Source organism: Macaca mulatta, chromosome 7, assembly GCF_049350105.2.
Source record: "Macaca mulatta isolate MMU2019108-1 chromosome 7, T2T-MMU8v2.0, whole genome shotgun sequence".
Taxonomy (NCBI): domain Eukaryota; kingdom Metazoa; phylum Chordata; class Mammalia; order Primates; family Cercopithecidae; genus Macaca; species Macaca mulatta.
In genome coordinates, this window is record NC_133412.1 from 156,205,368 (window position 1) to 156,219,849 (window position 14,482).

The 14,482-nt window shown below is 32.5% G+C and overlaps 1 long non-coding RNA gene across 1 annotated transcript; it reads left to right on the top strand.

The window, feature by feature from the left end:
- The first annotated feature begins 282 nt into the window (after positions 1-282).
- On the top strand, positions 283-7,179 carry LOC106999509 (uncharacterized). Its single transcript, XR_001446366.3, has 2 exons — positions 283-328; positions 6,372-7,179. It is a non-coding gene; the product is annotated as an uncharacterized LOC106999509 (long non-coding RNA).
- Positions 7,180-14,482: the final 7,303 nt, after the last annotated feature.

The window sequence follows — 14,482 nt, forward strand, 5'->3', positions numbered from 1 at the left end:
AAATAATACAGCATAGGCTGTATTTTGCTACACTGTAATTCAGGTTAAGACTTACATTTAAGGCATCTTTTTATCTTCAGTACTTAGAATGTTTAAATGAATGAGGAAATAACACCCAGTTCAACTAAATGAGAAAATAACCCTAACTAGCCATAAGGAATGTTACTTCATTACAAAACCATCTATTGAATGAATTGTTTATGAAATATTTTCTCCTATTTAAAATTTTCTCATTTTCCAATAACTGACATATAACTATCTTTATATCACTGAAACTTCTAGAAATGGAAAAGAACGCTTGCATCAATCAACACTTGATTGCATTCAGGTATAGTAATTCTGATTACAGTAGCTTTGATACATTTTTATGTTTTAATTTTCTCCCTATATTCAAATTGACTTGTAGGATGTTCTTACAGGGAAAATAGAGCAAGCAGGACTTTTGACATAATCAATTCGATTTCAAATTTGGGTTCCATCTCTTGGGTTGTCCTTTCTTATGGGAGAACTATCAGAAAGAATGGAGGCTATTTTGAAGAGAATAGCTATCTAAATCACCTGCATTGGCAAAGAACCATAGTAAAACTGTATACATTCATACTGTTTGTGTGTGTGTGAGAGAGAAAATTTATCTTTAAATAACTACTTTTCAATCAATTAATCAGTAAGCATTTATTTAGTACATAATCTATATTGGACACTCCGCTAAATGCTTTTGGAGACAAATTTATGACATAGTTATTCCATATACTCTTACACTAAATATTTGATATTTAGAATTTTTCCTGACAAACGTGCTCCACCTAAACTCTTCTAACATCCTATAGCTTCTTTTATTGTCCTGCTATTTTTGCCTGTCTGCTCCCATGGATTTGTCTTTTTAGACCTTCTCTGGCTCTTCAGCTTTGATGTCACCACTTACATTATATAAGTGAATTGTGCCTTGCACAATGCCAGGATGTGTCCATCCTATATGACCATTGTGGATTTATCCCAGATGAATCTTTTCTCTGACTCTTTCTATAAATTATAGGCTTCCTTTTGAAGATGAAATAATTCACTGTCCATGAGTTAAACAATTCTGGGACAGGTGACTTCACTGGTCCTGCCTTAAAACATACTATGACCAAGCAGTATTTTATCCACCAACTAATCTTTCTCAAATCCAACCACTTCCCCACTTTTCAAGACACACCTTATTCAGCTCAGGTTCTAATATCCCATATACACCCTTCTCTAATTTTCTCACTTTGAAATACTACAAACACTCTTCTAAGTTGGTGTTCTCCATTACTACACAGTGGCCTAATAAAGTGAGCTTTTTGGGGGAGTTGGTAATCAATACCTTTTAAGTGGGATTTCCTTTCTAATATTGTACCCTCTTCAGCCTAACTTGTTTTCAGAGTGCATGGTAACCAAATAATTTAAGCATTAAAAATTCTAATTACAGAATAACTGCACAACAGCTGCTAAATAAATGGCAAAGTAATACAGTATAGGCTGTATTTTGCTACACTATAATTCAGCTTAAGACTTACATTTAATGCCTTTTTATCTTCAGTAATTAGAGCATCTAAATCAATGAGGAAAAACACCCAGTTTAACTAATTTTCATTGAAAATTCTTACGGTTACAGAATAACTACATTTTAAAGAGCAAAAGGAAAGAAAAAGAATACTCAGAAGAAAATTCCAAAACCCATAAGTAAATGCAGGTTCTGGTGTGGAAGAAATGCCTTCAGTTTTGAATCTGCAAATACATGATTCCATAGGTACATGAGCACTCTCTTTTCTCCTAGGTGTTCTACTTAACTTTCATAATTGCTAATCTCTGTGTCTGGCATGAATCTAAGGGTCTTACATAATTCATTTTGTTTAATCATTACCTCAAATAAGATTTTTATTTTTGTCCCATTTTATAGCTAAAAATACTAAGCCACAGACAGGTTAACTAACTTGTCATTAGGCACAAAGTTAGTAATTGATAAAGCCAGGTGGTATCATAGTAGAACTGAGACTTGAAGCCTCTATGGCATACTACGTTCTTGAAATGTATGTAGTCTTGTTGTCTTAAAGAGGCATAGGGGCATGCTGATTATGACCACATTTGAAACATTCACCAGATGGGTGATGAATGATTTATTCATCTTGTATTATAAATTTAAACATAATTTAATCACTGTCCCCATTATCAATTGTGCATGCTAATTTATTGTATAATTTTATGTAAAATACATGAGCATCTTTTGTATGAAAATCCTAAATATCTCCACATATTAACATAATTTAATGTTTTATTTGTATGCATTGTTATGTCAAACTTGAGTGACAAGTTGAAAATATATAATATATTTTTCAATCTTGATTATAGTGGTCAATATAAGATGGTTAGTTACTTTTTAAAACAAAGATAGATTTTCTAATAAAATGACTGAAATATATATAATAAAACTATTTTTTTCACACTGTCCTTATTTCCAAGGTTACTCTCTCAATGTTGTGATTTTAATTTCCTTTATGTTTATATTACTAGGCATGATGGATTAAAAAAACACATTTATGATTAAGATTTGAGAAGATACCTTATAATTAGTACAGTAAATTGCGAAAATACACACACATTATGGTTGTCAATTAATATGTAAAATTACATTTCTGAAGTAAGTATATTTTATAATTTTTTAAAATATTTGAATTATAATGTGACCTTCAACTTACATTAAATGTTTAAGAGCAATGTATTTCAGGAGGAATAATATAACCAATGCTTATAATGCAGTGCTCATTTACTCTTGTCTGCATTATGGTAAAACTTCCTGACTCCCTTGCCTCTTTTTCTTCTGAATTTCTCTCTACACTGGCAACAAACTGATCTTCATAAAATGTAAGAACAAAATTAACCTTTATTTGAAATTCTCAACTGTCAAATAAGTAAAATTTATTACAAGTATCTAAAAAGGTGCCCAACATCACCAATCGTTTGAGAATTGCAAATCAAAACAACAAGATCACTGCCCATCTGTTAGAATTGCTGTTATCAAAAAAAGATACAACAAAAGATAATAGTGTTGATGAGCATGTAAAGAACGGGAGCCATTGCATCCTGTTAGCAGGAACTCATACTAATACAGCCATTGTAGAAAACAGCACGGAAGTTTCTCAAAAAATTAAAAATAAGACTACCCTATGATCCAGCAATCCCAATTCTGGGTATATATCCAAAGGAATTAAAATCAGGTTCTCAACTAGATAGATATCTGCACTACTGAATTAATTGCAGCAGTATTCACAATAGCCAAGATGTGGAAACAACCTAAATTTCCATCTACAGATGAATGGGTAAAGAAAATGTTGGATATACATACAATAGACTACTATTCAGTCTTATAAAAAAGAAGGAAATCCTTCCATCTGTGGCAACATGATGAACCTGGAGGAGGTTATGCTAAGTGAAATAAGCTACACAGAGAAGGACACATTCTCCGTGACCCCATTTGTTTGAGGAATCTAAGCTAGTTGAACTCAAAGAAACAGAGAGTCGAATGGTGGTTCCCAGGAGTTGGCAGGGAATGAATAGGTATTAGTCAAAGAGTACAAACTTTCAGATATGCAAGATGAATAAGTCCTAGAGATATGCGGTACAGCATAATGTCTGTACTTAACAATGTTGTACTGTATACTTAAAAGTTCACTGAGGGTCAATCTTATGTTACATGTCCTATCACAAAAATGTAATAAGGAGGGCAGAAGAAACTTTTGGAGGCGATGAATAGGTTTATAGTGTAGATTGTTGTGATGGTTCCGTGGGTATACACTTATCTACAAATTCATCAAGGTTTGTACATTAAATATGTAGAGTTTCGTACATCCATCATAACTCAATAAAGTTTTTTTAAGCAAAATTTAAACTTCCTTGCATGACCTCTAATATCCTCCACAATTGGACAACAGCTACCTGATATTTGAGTCATTCAGGCCATTTTTTTTTTTTTTTGGTCTGAATTAATTATATATTTTTAAATCCGTGTGTTTCACTCCTGTTTGGCGTTTGCTCACTCTCTAGTCTGCTAATGCCCCGTGTTTTCTTGGTCCACTATCTTGAAGCTTCAAGTTATCTACTTTGTCAAAATTAGTTATTGGAGTTTACAGAGAACTTTTTAAAAATCTCTTAATTTTCATGTAATTTTTTTCTCTCATCCACCTAAAGCATTGTTTATGTGACTATTCTGTAGCCTTGAAGGTAGAAAAAGGTTTTATTTATCTTTATATACCCAAGACAGAACTAACCACGGTGCTTTCAGAAATTAGGGTTTTATCAAATTAGGTACTACGAATTATTTCCCAGGATGGTTTGTAGACAGTATGGCATATATTATCTTCTAAAAATAACTAACCTCAAAGGGTTTATAAATTGCTGTACTATGAAAGAGAGATATTAAAATCAAACCAATTATTTAACTTCATATAAATAAAGCATAAGATATATTAGAAATTTTCAGTTTCTAAATATTAATATAGAAAGGAAAAACAGGAAGCGTATATATTTTTAAACAAAAGTATTAATACAAGAAATTGAAAGTGAAAAATTTTAGTCTGTAAACTAAAAGAAAGAAACTAAAAGAAACTAAAACTACAGAAGTTTTAGTTTGTAAGTTTAGTCTGTAAACTTATCATAATTCCAGTAAGAAAGGCCAGATTTAAAGGTGGAATAATTATTTTTAGGACTAGTAACAGTTTGTTAAGATAGACAAATAATAACATAACATACATAGTAGCTAAGTTCAAGACAGATCTAAACAAATGTCATGTATCACTAATTCATGAGTAGTTATTCTAAAAATTTAGAAATCAAATAAGAAAATTATATTATTTTCTTATTACTTAAATACTTTTTTATTACTTAAATATATTTATTTTATAATATATAATATAATTTTAAATATATTTAAATTAATGTATATAATTACATATACATTTGGTATATAATTATATATCTGAAAATAATACACTATTGAAGGAAGCAGTAATAAATAATACTAGTAATAATATTCACCCTTATTTCTAGTAATGTATATCATAAACAAGATACCTCCCAGGGAACCAAAAATAATGGCAGCAGTTTAAACCCATGCTCCCAAATACTATTTAAAATTTAAAACAGAGTATCAAGGATACACAAAAATACCAAAACAACATTCTTTCAGCATGCCTGAAGACAAAGAAATAGTTCAAATTTTAAATTATCTGCATATTAAAAAAAAGAAGTAAAACACGAAATACCAAGAAGCAATATCTCACACTTTTGCCACAAGTCTTTGACATGAACAAGGTTAGTCCAAGAAAAACTCCATGAAAGATGGAAAAGAGGACATAGTAGTTTTTCTCAAATATGGCGCGTTACTGCTCCATAAAAAGTACCTCCACCGTTTGTATGCAAATATTGAAAAAGTATCCTGGTAGATCAGAGTACTTAAAAACACATGCTGTTTGAGAAGCCCATCTTTGAAAAGTATAACCACTAGGGGAGAAAACTGTTAAATGGTATGAATAAGTATCACTTGGCAGTTGGATGGTGAAAAAAAAAAAAAAGAAGCAAATTTTATATATTAGGACACTAAAGAAAAAAACAATTATTGAATTAAGAATCATGTAAACATTCCAAATCCACAAAACGAATAGACAAAAATTAATAATATCATTAAAACTTACAAGAAGATTTCAGAAAACATGGAACAAACATGCCTTAGCTGATAACATTCATCCATCCAAACTAAGTTTAGTATATTTAAACTGATTTGAGTATATCCAGAATAGTATTTGGGAAAATTAGAAACCATCAATTACAAATTCAAATTTTTTTAAAAAAAGAAATAAATATTTTTTAAAATGTTGATTGAAAGAAGGTTGGTTGGAAGACAGGAACATAATCATCTTCAACATGAAGAATAATTTACAAAAAGTCCAAGGTAAATGGATTTGAATGAAAATTGAGTAAGCCTTTAAGGAAAGTTAACACCATAAAAATAAACAGAGGTTAAAAAAGAGGTGAAAAAGTCAGAGATAAAGTGGTAAAAATGGAAGGCTAATAAAATAATAACAACACAAATAATCAGAGGCCCTAAAAAACAAATATTTAAATCTATAATCCAAGACAACTCCCCAAAAGGCCTAAGTGAATATATTAAAAGGGAATGTGAGTATTTGTGCAAAATTAAGCAACAATAATCAAATCTAAGACTTATAAAACTATTTAATTTCACAAAAGCCTCCAGGCAAAATATTGAATAACTGACTAGGACAAGGGTACTAGACTGGCATTGTCACCCAAACAACCAGAGAGCACACCTAACTTCCAGATTTTGTTTTCTAAAGGCTTACCCTCCCGTAGAAGAACCCAGAGCTCCTTGGAGAAATGGCTGACTTTCTGTTGAGGAAAGAAAAGTGCAAGATGAGCCTTGAAAATGCTGTGGTCCCAGAAAACAAGGAAGTGCTAACTGCAACATTGGCCTTTTCCATTCATCCTTCATTGATATTCCTACAGTTTCCAATGCCCAGGAGTATGGATTTTTTTTCTGTTCCACTTTCATTCAGTCTGCCCCTTCCAGCAGCAAATTCTGTTGCTTTTTGCAATGTGAAGGTTGGTGGGGAGGGTAGATTAAGAGTAGGAAGCCCCCACTGATGAACTGCAGACTCCCTCCCATTATTCTTACCTGGAGTTCAGTGATGTGTCTTGAATAAAGGACTTTCAGTTTGTTGTTTGCCTCAATTTACCGACCTGGTTTTGATAACTTCATCAGGTTTTGTCATTAAGTTTTGGAAAGAGATTTTCATGTTTCTCTCTCTGCCATTCTGGAATCCTCCCAGTCTGAGTCTTTAGTCTTTATCTCCAGTTTCCTTGGCTGAAATGGTCACACAGAACCTTCTTGACTGTCATTTTTATTCAGAATGTATAACAAAATAATGATGGGAAAAACTAAAAAGTACTTAATTAGAAGAAATCCAACAATCAAATTATTTATAATAAAAGCATCATATATGTAAAAGGAAAGGCATTATATTTATCTGTAGGTTATTGTTTTCTTTCAATCTCAGCTTGACTACGGACAACGTGTTGGGCACATGCCATTGAGTTTTATCTCTAGATCACAATTTCCTGATATAAAATAAAGGTGTTTGCCTAGATTTTCTTTAGACTTCTTTCATTCAGAAATTCTATGGTTCCATGAGAAAACAGCTAAGATGTCAGTTTTTACAACAAATACGTAGGAAGCCTAAATAAATGTGAAGCCTAAAATAAGTGTGATGAATGTGTGAACTGCCCCTAACCTAGGAAGGAGGAGAATTGTGAATTCATATGACTCTGTGAGAATATTAATATCGTAATCAATGTTCAGTTTGATTTGTATGCTGGTTATACATAACTAGCCTTAGAAGGTCAGTCATGAAAAAGGTTGTACTTGCCAGAAACCTTTTTAGTCAAGACATTATAAAAGGAGAGGATGTGAAAAATACTTAAATTATATGTTATATGTAATGACATTGAACTGGCAGGAGATAGGCTAATGTATCTTTTGGATATTGAATCTCAGCGATCCCCAGGCTGGATATTAGTAAGATTTGAATGTCATTAAGTTGAACAATTTTCCTTCAAAATTTTGCTTAAATGAATTTAATTTCCTTAATTAAAGTTACTAAATATAAAATCATTTGATAGTCAAAAGGTCAGAGGCTTGCTTTATTTTAAGAAGTGTAACACTATTCAACTTGAATGATTTATTATAATGGAAATTAAATCCAATGATTCATTTGAGAAAACTGCAAAAGATTATCTTTGGTATTTGTAGTCATTCTTAAACATTTGTACTTGATACTAAATTTGCCCTAGCTTTGGTCCCTGGGTTGTGACACAAATGTAATACTTGAAAATAATTATTGTACTGCATGCCCGAGACTAGAAAGAAGTCAAGTATTTCTAAATCAGCCTCAAAAAGTGGCAATAATGAGGAATAAATGATAGCTGCATGTATTCTCCACTAATTTTCTAAATATTTCTTTTCACAATACAGAGGAATTCTGTGGCTGTGTAAAAATAAATCATAAAATACATATAGAGTCAATACCAGTCAATGGATGAAAGGAACAGATTATCCTAGCAAGCTATTCCAGTAACTAGTCAGCAATTATTTATTAAGTTCCTAACACAGGTCTGTCATGTGGTAAGTTTGCGATACATCACTGAGAAAAAGTCAAATATGCACAGGTATATATGGTAAGTGATTTAGTTTAGGTAAAATCAAGATAGTATTATGTAGTTTGGATTATCCAGTGTGTTTAAGGTGCACACAAGTTATCTGGGAATTTGCTGAAATGCAATTCTGACTCAGTGGTTATGGAACGGGATCTGAGATTCAGCATTTCCAACAAACTGCCATCTGATGCCAATGTAACTGGTTCGTGAACCACACGTTGAGTAGCAGAAGATGAAGACTCTCTTCAATGTTCTCCAAAAGAATGACTCAACTTTTACAATCAGATGTTAAGATACATGAATTGATAATCGTGTTTCTGAGGAGCTGTTCTCACTTCCTACTTTGTTCTTGATGAATCATGTTTTAATGAACTGAGAAAGATAATAAGCAATACATGATTCTTCCACATTATTTTCTGAATTTTATATTGTTTAATATTTGTATGTTTGGTTCTGATCTTCCCGAGTTTGAAAATGCATTCTATTCAGTCATTGTATTTCATACTTACTATTCATTTCTCAAACAACTAGCCCATTTGCTTTATAAATAAGTATTATTTGAAGAGGTTGAATGTCCACCAAATACCAAGGAGTTTGCTTTGCCAAAACAGTCGTGAGGAATCTGATTTAGATTTAGAAATGTTGAAAGGAATATTAAATTAGCCAAGTTCCAAATTATTTTTGTTTGGAAAATAAATCAATCTAGTCTAATAAGTGTTTAAAGAAATAGAAAAAATAAGTTTTCTGACTTTAATTTTAAAATATTAAAATGTTTTAAAATGTTGGACTAGTATCCCCAAGAGTGTTTGTCACACATGTTCCTCATGTTCAGGTTCGTGTTTCTTGCCATGTACTGCTTTCTTTGCCATTGGTTGGACCGTTTCCTTTCTTGTATTGGAACATTTTAATAATGATCTGAATTCAATCGGTCTTGGCTTTCTCCTTTAACTCCCATCTTTTTTTCTTCCTTTCTTGCCGGTTCGGGCACATGCCACAGTATTCCAAATCCTAAATATCACCATGCCATTTATGGAAGGATTCTCCTCTTAAGTTTCACCTTGTTGTAAAATATTAGCATAGCAGAGACACTGAAGGGAAAAAAAAAGTAAAATAAAAATCAAAACGTCTTTAGTTTTTCTCTGGGGATTGGTAATCACTTCAAAATTGGTAATCACTGCAAATCACTGAAAATGTTACTCTTACACAAACTGATTATAAACAACAGGAAGGCATGGGGAAGCTTCCCTAATGAATGAGTTCACCTTACCTCTCAGCCGTCCAACAGTCAGAGGACCTGTGGGGAATTACATCCTCCCCACTCTGGCTGATTAAAAGGCTGACTCCTTCCTTAAGTTTCCTGGAAACCCCAGAAAGAGACACAGGTGGAGGGTCCCCAAAATGAAAAACATGACAATCTGGAGCAGGGTAAAGCATACTGAGAGAAATACATCTTCCCCTTTGGGAAAAAGATAAAGAAGCGTTGCTTGGAAAATAAATATGTTTTTGTAGCATTCGGTACTCAAATTACCATGTTAAACTTTCAATAAAGTCTCATTAATTCAGCCGCATACAATTAAAATGTTGTGTTTCAATATGCAAGACAGGGACACATGAGGAAAATATTAAGCCAGATGACAGGACACCCAGGTCAGAAGGAAAGAAAGCCCCATAATGGAGTGAAGAGTTTTTCCTTGGGAAAAGGCACATTTTTCATTGTTTCCGTATTTCTAACAAGGAAGGGAGATCCAAAATTGTGTGAAAAATCTGTTTGGTTCAACAAAGTCCTAACATATACTACTAAAGGGACATATACGGAGAGAAATTATTCTGTCGATCACCAATGTAAAGCTCTTCTTTAAATGGAAAGAGAAGTGCAAGGGTCAGATCAGAGTGAGCAATTTGTGTTTCTGTTTATGCAATAAATGACAAGGGGTTCTAAGAAGAAGAAGAAAAAAAAGCAACTGATATTTTCAGTGAAAACAATATTGTTTTCCTCCTCTAAGCGGAAAATACACAAAGAGGTTAGACTAATCTGATAGAAATAAGAGGTCAACAACTGGCTCCAGTGAAATGTCTGCAGGGTACTTCAAGTGAAATTAACCAGTAAAGCAGTTCAAATATATAAACACTTGGTTTAAATATGAAAGTATGTGTGTGCATGCTATGCAGTTCCATTTCTACTCATTGTTCTTTAAAAGTAGGCAGAATTCTGAGATAACCAACAAAATCTCCACACCTTGGTGCACAATCTCTGTATAATCCCCTCTCTTTCACTGTGGGCAGGACTAAAGATATGATAAATGTCACATGCATAATTAGATCATGTTTTATGTTAACGGTGAAGGGATTTTGCAGATATAATTATAGTCTTAATTCAGTTCATCTTGAGTTAATCAAAACTGAGATTATCCTAGGTGGGCCGGACCTAATCAGATGAGCCCTTCAAAAGAACTGGTCCCTTTCTGAAATCAGAGAGGTTCAAATCATGAGAGCAATCCTCCTGTTGGCTTTGAGAAAAACAAACAGGTAAGCTGTGAGAGGATCTATGGGGGCAGTTTTATGGCAAGGAACTCTGGGCAGCATCTAAGAGCTGAAAGTGACCTCTGACCAATAGAAAAGAATAAAAAATTGAACCTGTGTCCCACAACTGCAAGGAATTAAGTTCTGTCTACAATCTGAATAAACCTTATGAAAACCCTGAGCCTCAGATAGGACCCTAGCCAGGATGTCATATTGATTTCAGCACTGTGAGGCCTTGAGCAAAACCCCAGCTAATACATTCCAGACTCTTGATCTACAGGATCTGTGAGACAAAAATATACATGTTGTTTTAAACTTTAAAATGCTACCACCATTTTGGAAGATAATTCATCAATTCTTAAAAAATTGAAACAGTCTTACCATGCAATCATCAGTTGTGCTCTTTGACAGTTACCCAACTAATTTCAAAATTTAAGTCCACACAAAATCTTGTATGCAAATGTTCATAGCAGCTTTGGTGATAATTGTCAAAAAGTAGAAGCAACTAAGATGTTTGTACATGATCAGACTAAGGACTTTGTTAAATCAAGCAGAACAAACTGTGCTGCATTCATCGGATAAAATATTATTTAATAATTAAAAACACATGTGTGTGCACACACACACACACAAAGCTACCAAATTATGAACATATATGGAGAAATCTTAAATATGAATTCCTATGTGAAAGAAACTAATGTGATAAGGCTATATACTGTATGATTCTAATTATATGAGATTATGGAAAAGACAATCTAGAGAGTGAAAATATCAATGTTTACTGTGGGTTTCAGGGAAAGGGAGGAGGATGAATTGGTGAAGCAAGAGAGATTCTAGGGATAGTGAAACAATTCTGTGTGTTACTGTAACGGTGAATGCATGACATCATGCATTTGTTGAAACTCATGCAACTGTACAATGTGAAGAATGAAACTTAAACTACAGACTTTAGTTGATAATAACACATCAGAATTGATTTATGAATTGTAACAAAGGTACAACACTAGTGCAAGCTGTTAATAATAGGGAAAATTGTGTGCATAGAAAGGGAAATATGGGAACTTTGTCCTATTTGCTCAAATTTTCTATAAATCTAAAACTGTTCTAAAACATAAAGTCTATTAATTTTTTTTAAAGTATCTCAAATGATAACGAATTTTGGTTACAGAAAGAGGGCATGGTGAGTGTTTGGCAAACTGGAGATTTTATATATCTTCCAAAGGAGGCTCTCACTACTCAACTCTGCAATTTTTAACATATAGGAAAATGGAGCCAGTATCTCAAGATATTCTGATTTCTTAGGAAAAACAAAAACAAAAATGGTTTCATATACACAGTATTCTTATTTCAAAATATTGAAAATCAAGTCAATTTGACAAAAATTAAAATAATATGTTCTAGTCAGATTTATACCAAAACCAAAAAAGTTCTATTTCTCCTTAAAGAAAATTCACTTGTTTGTAAACTGGCAATAAATTAATATGTAGCTATGGCAAGTTCCATTTTGTTTGATATTATTCACACAGGAAAATTCAGTCCTAAAATAAATCAGCGCATCCTGTGCCAGTGTTTTGTCTTATATAAGCCGATTTCCCAAAAGTTGTATTGTATCTGGGGTAGTTTCTTTTTGGTTTATTCAACAAAATCTAATTTACTTTCAACCAACCCTTTTTGTAAGTACAGGAAATCCTCTACCTCTGTCATGGGAGTCACAAATTATGCCATTAAAAAGATTTATTTTGGACTGGGTGTGGTGGCTCACGCCTGTAATCCCAGTACTTTGGGAGGCCGAGGTGGGTGGATAACCTGAGGTCGGGAGTTTAAGACCAGCCCGACCAACATGGAGAAACCCCATCTCTATTAAAAATACAAAATCAGCTGTGTGTGGTGGCACGTGCTTGTTATCCCAGCTACTCGGGAGGCTGAGGTAGGAGAATTATTTGGAACTGGGAGGTGGAGGTTGCAGTGAGCTGAGATCACGCTATTGCACTCCAGCTTGGGCAACAAGAGTGAAACTGTCTCAAAAAAAAAAAAAAAAAGAGAGATATTTTAGTTGCATTAGTCAAATGGTGGGTATAATGCAGAGACATACCTGGAATGAATGGTGGCCTTTAAATCCCTTGATGTTCATATTAGCATCAGTTAAGCAACAGTGCTACAGTGTGGTATACTCACTCTATATTTTTTCTAGCCACAAGACTCATGAGAGAGGAGTCCAGTATGAATTAATGAAAAATCCAAATGGCAAATTGCTTTTAAAAAAATTAAAATTTACATCCAAACACATAAAAGAATTGCAAGCAGTACCGCAAAATAGTGCTTAAGTGGAATTCCCAGACCATTAGTTGTAATGGAAACACAAGCACACATTGTAGAAAGGCATGCATTAAAACTTGTGTAATTAGAATAGGCAATTATAAAAATTTTAAAAATATACTTGATTACACCTTACATTTGTGTTTGTTGTAAATACACAGAAACACAAAACCAATATATACTTGACTAGCAATGTTAACAAAGATTATTATATCATAGCTAAGAAAATGTTTATTGAACTATGAAAAATTACTGAATGAGCTTTACAGATAATGCAACAGATAATGGTCCCTTCTCTTAAGGAATTTATATTTTACAGAATATATTAAAACAGTTATATTTTAATATAACTTGAGTAAAAAATATGCTTTGAGAACCCTAAAGGTGAAAAAACTAATTTCAAAAAGAAATGAGAGAAGGCTTTCTTAAAAAGAGGTTGCATATGAGATGTATTAAAAATGGAAGATTCCAACAGAGAATGTGCAAGTAAATTCAAATTATGATACAGACTTTGGAAAATGTAGGTAAGGCTTTGTGTCCTCGACAGATAATATATTCAGGATATTCTATTTCATACTCCCTGAATATATAGTAAAAGGATATATATCAACATGTCACTACAGTTAGTGGTAGTGGAAGGTAAATTAATTTCTGGATTTATGTATTTACTTTAGAATAATGTATACAATCAATACACTTTGATTATTAGGCTCTGAATAATTCAAAAAGGTATAATTCTATACTACTCTAACACAATGAGAATTAAAATTCAGTGGTCATAATTCTAGATAATTATTGATGTCCAAATGTAAAAAAAGATTAATTGCAAGATGGATGCATAGATAGAAAAACAGTTGTAAGAATTGAGTCAAACTATACCTGTTATTGTTAAAACAGCATTCACTTTATTGAATTATTCATAATTTGATTTACTCAAATGGAAAAAAAGCTGTATGACATAGGAAGAAATAGCCAAACTACAAATTATGTTTTCATCACACAAAAAAATACTAGCTAAAAGGTCATTTATAACTTTTAAAAAACTGTTAAATAATGAGTTTTTTAAACCAAATAATTTGAGTTTCACAGTATTAATACATATTCTTTCATGAAAGATTGCATCATCTTCTCTTTTTCACACCTTCTGCCTCCTTCCTTTTATCTACCAATTTTAATGCTGATACTTTTCACCTTGTCAGGGATTTTAATATTTACATTTATTATCTAATCACTTTTTCAGTTATTTAATCTTAGTTTGATATTTAAATAAATTTGATTCTTGTACCACTTGTATACATCACCTTTCAATTACCTGCTTATTTATTTCAATTCATTATTGTTTGACTTGATTGCCTGCTTATTTATTTCAATTCATTATTGTTTGACTTGATTGCATCCT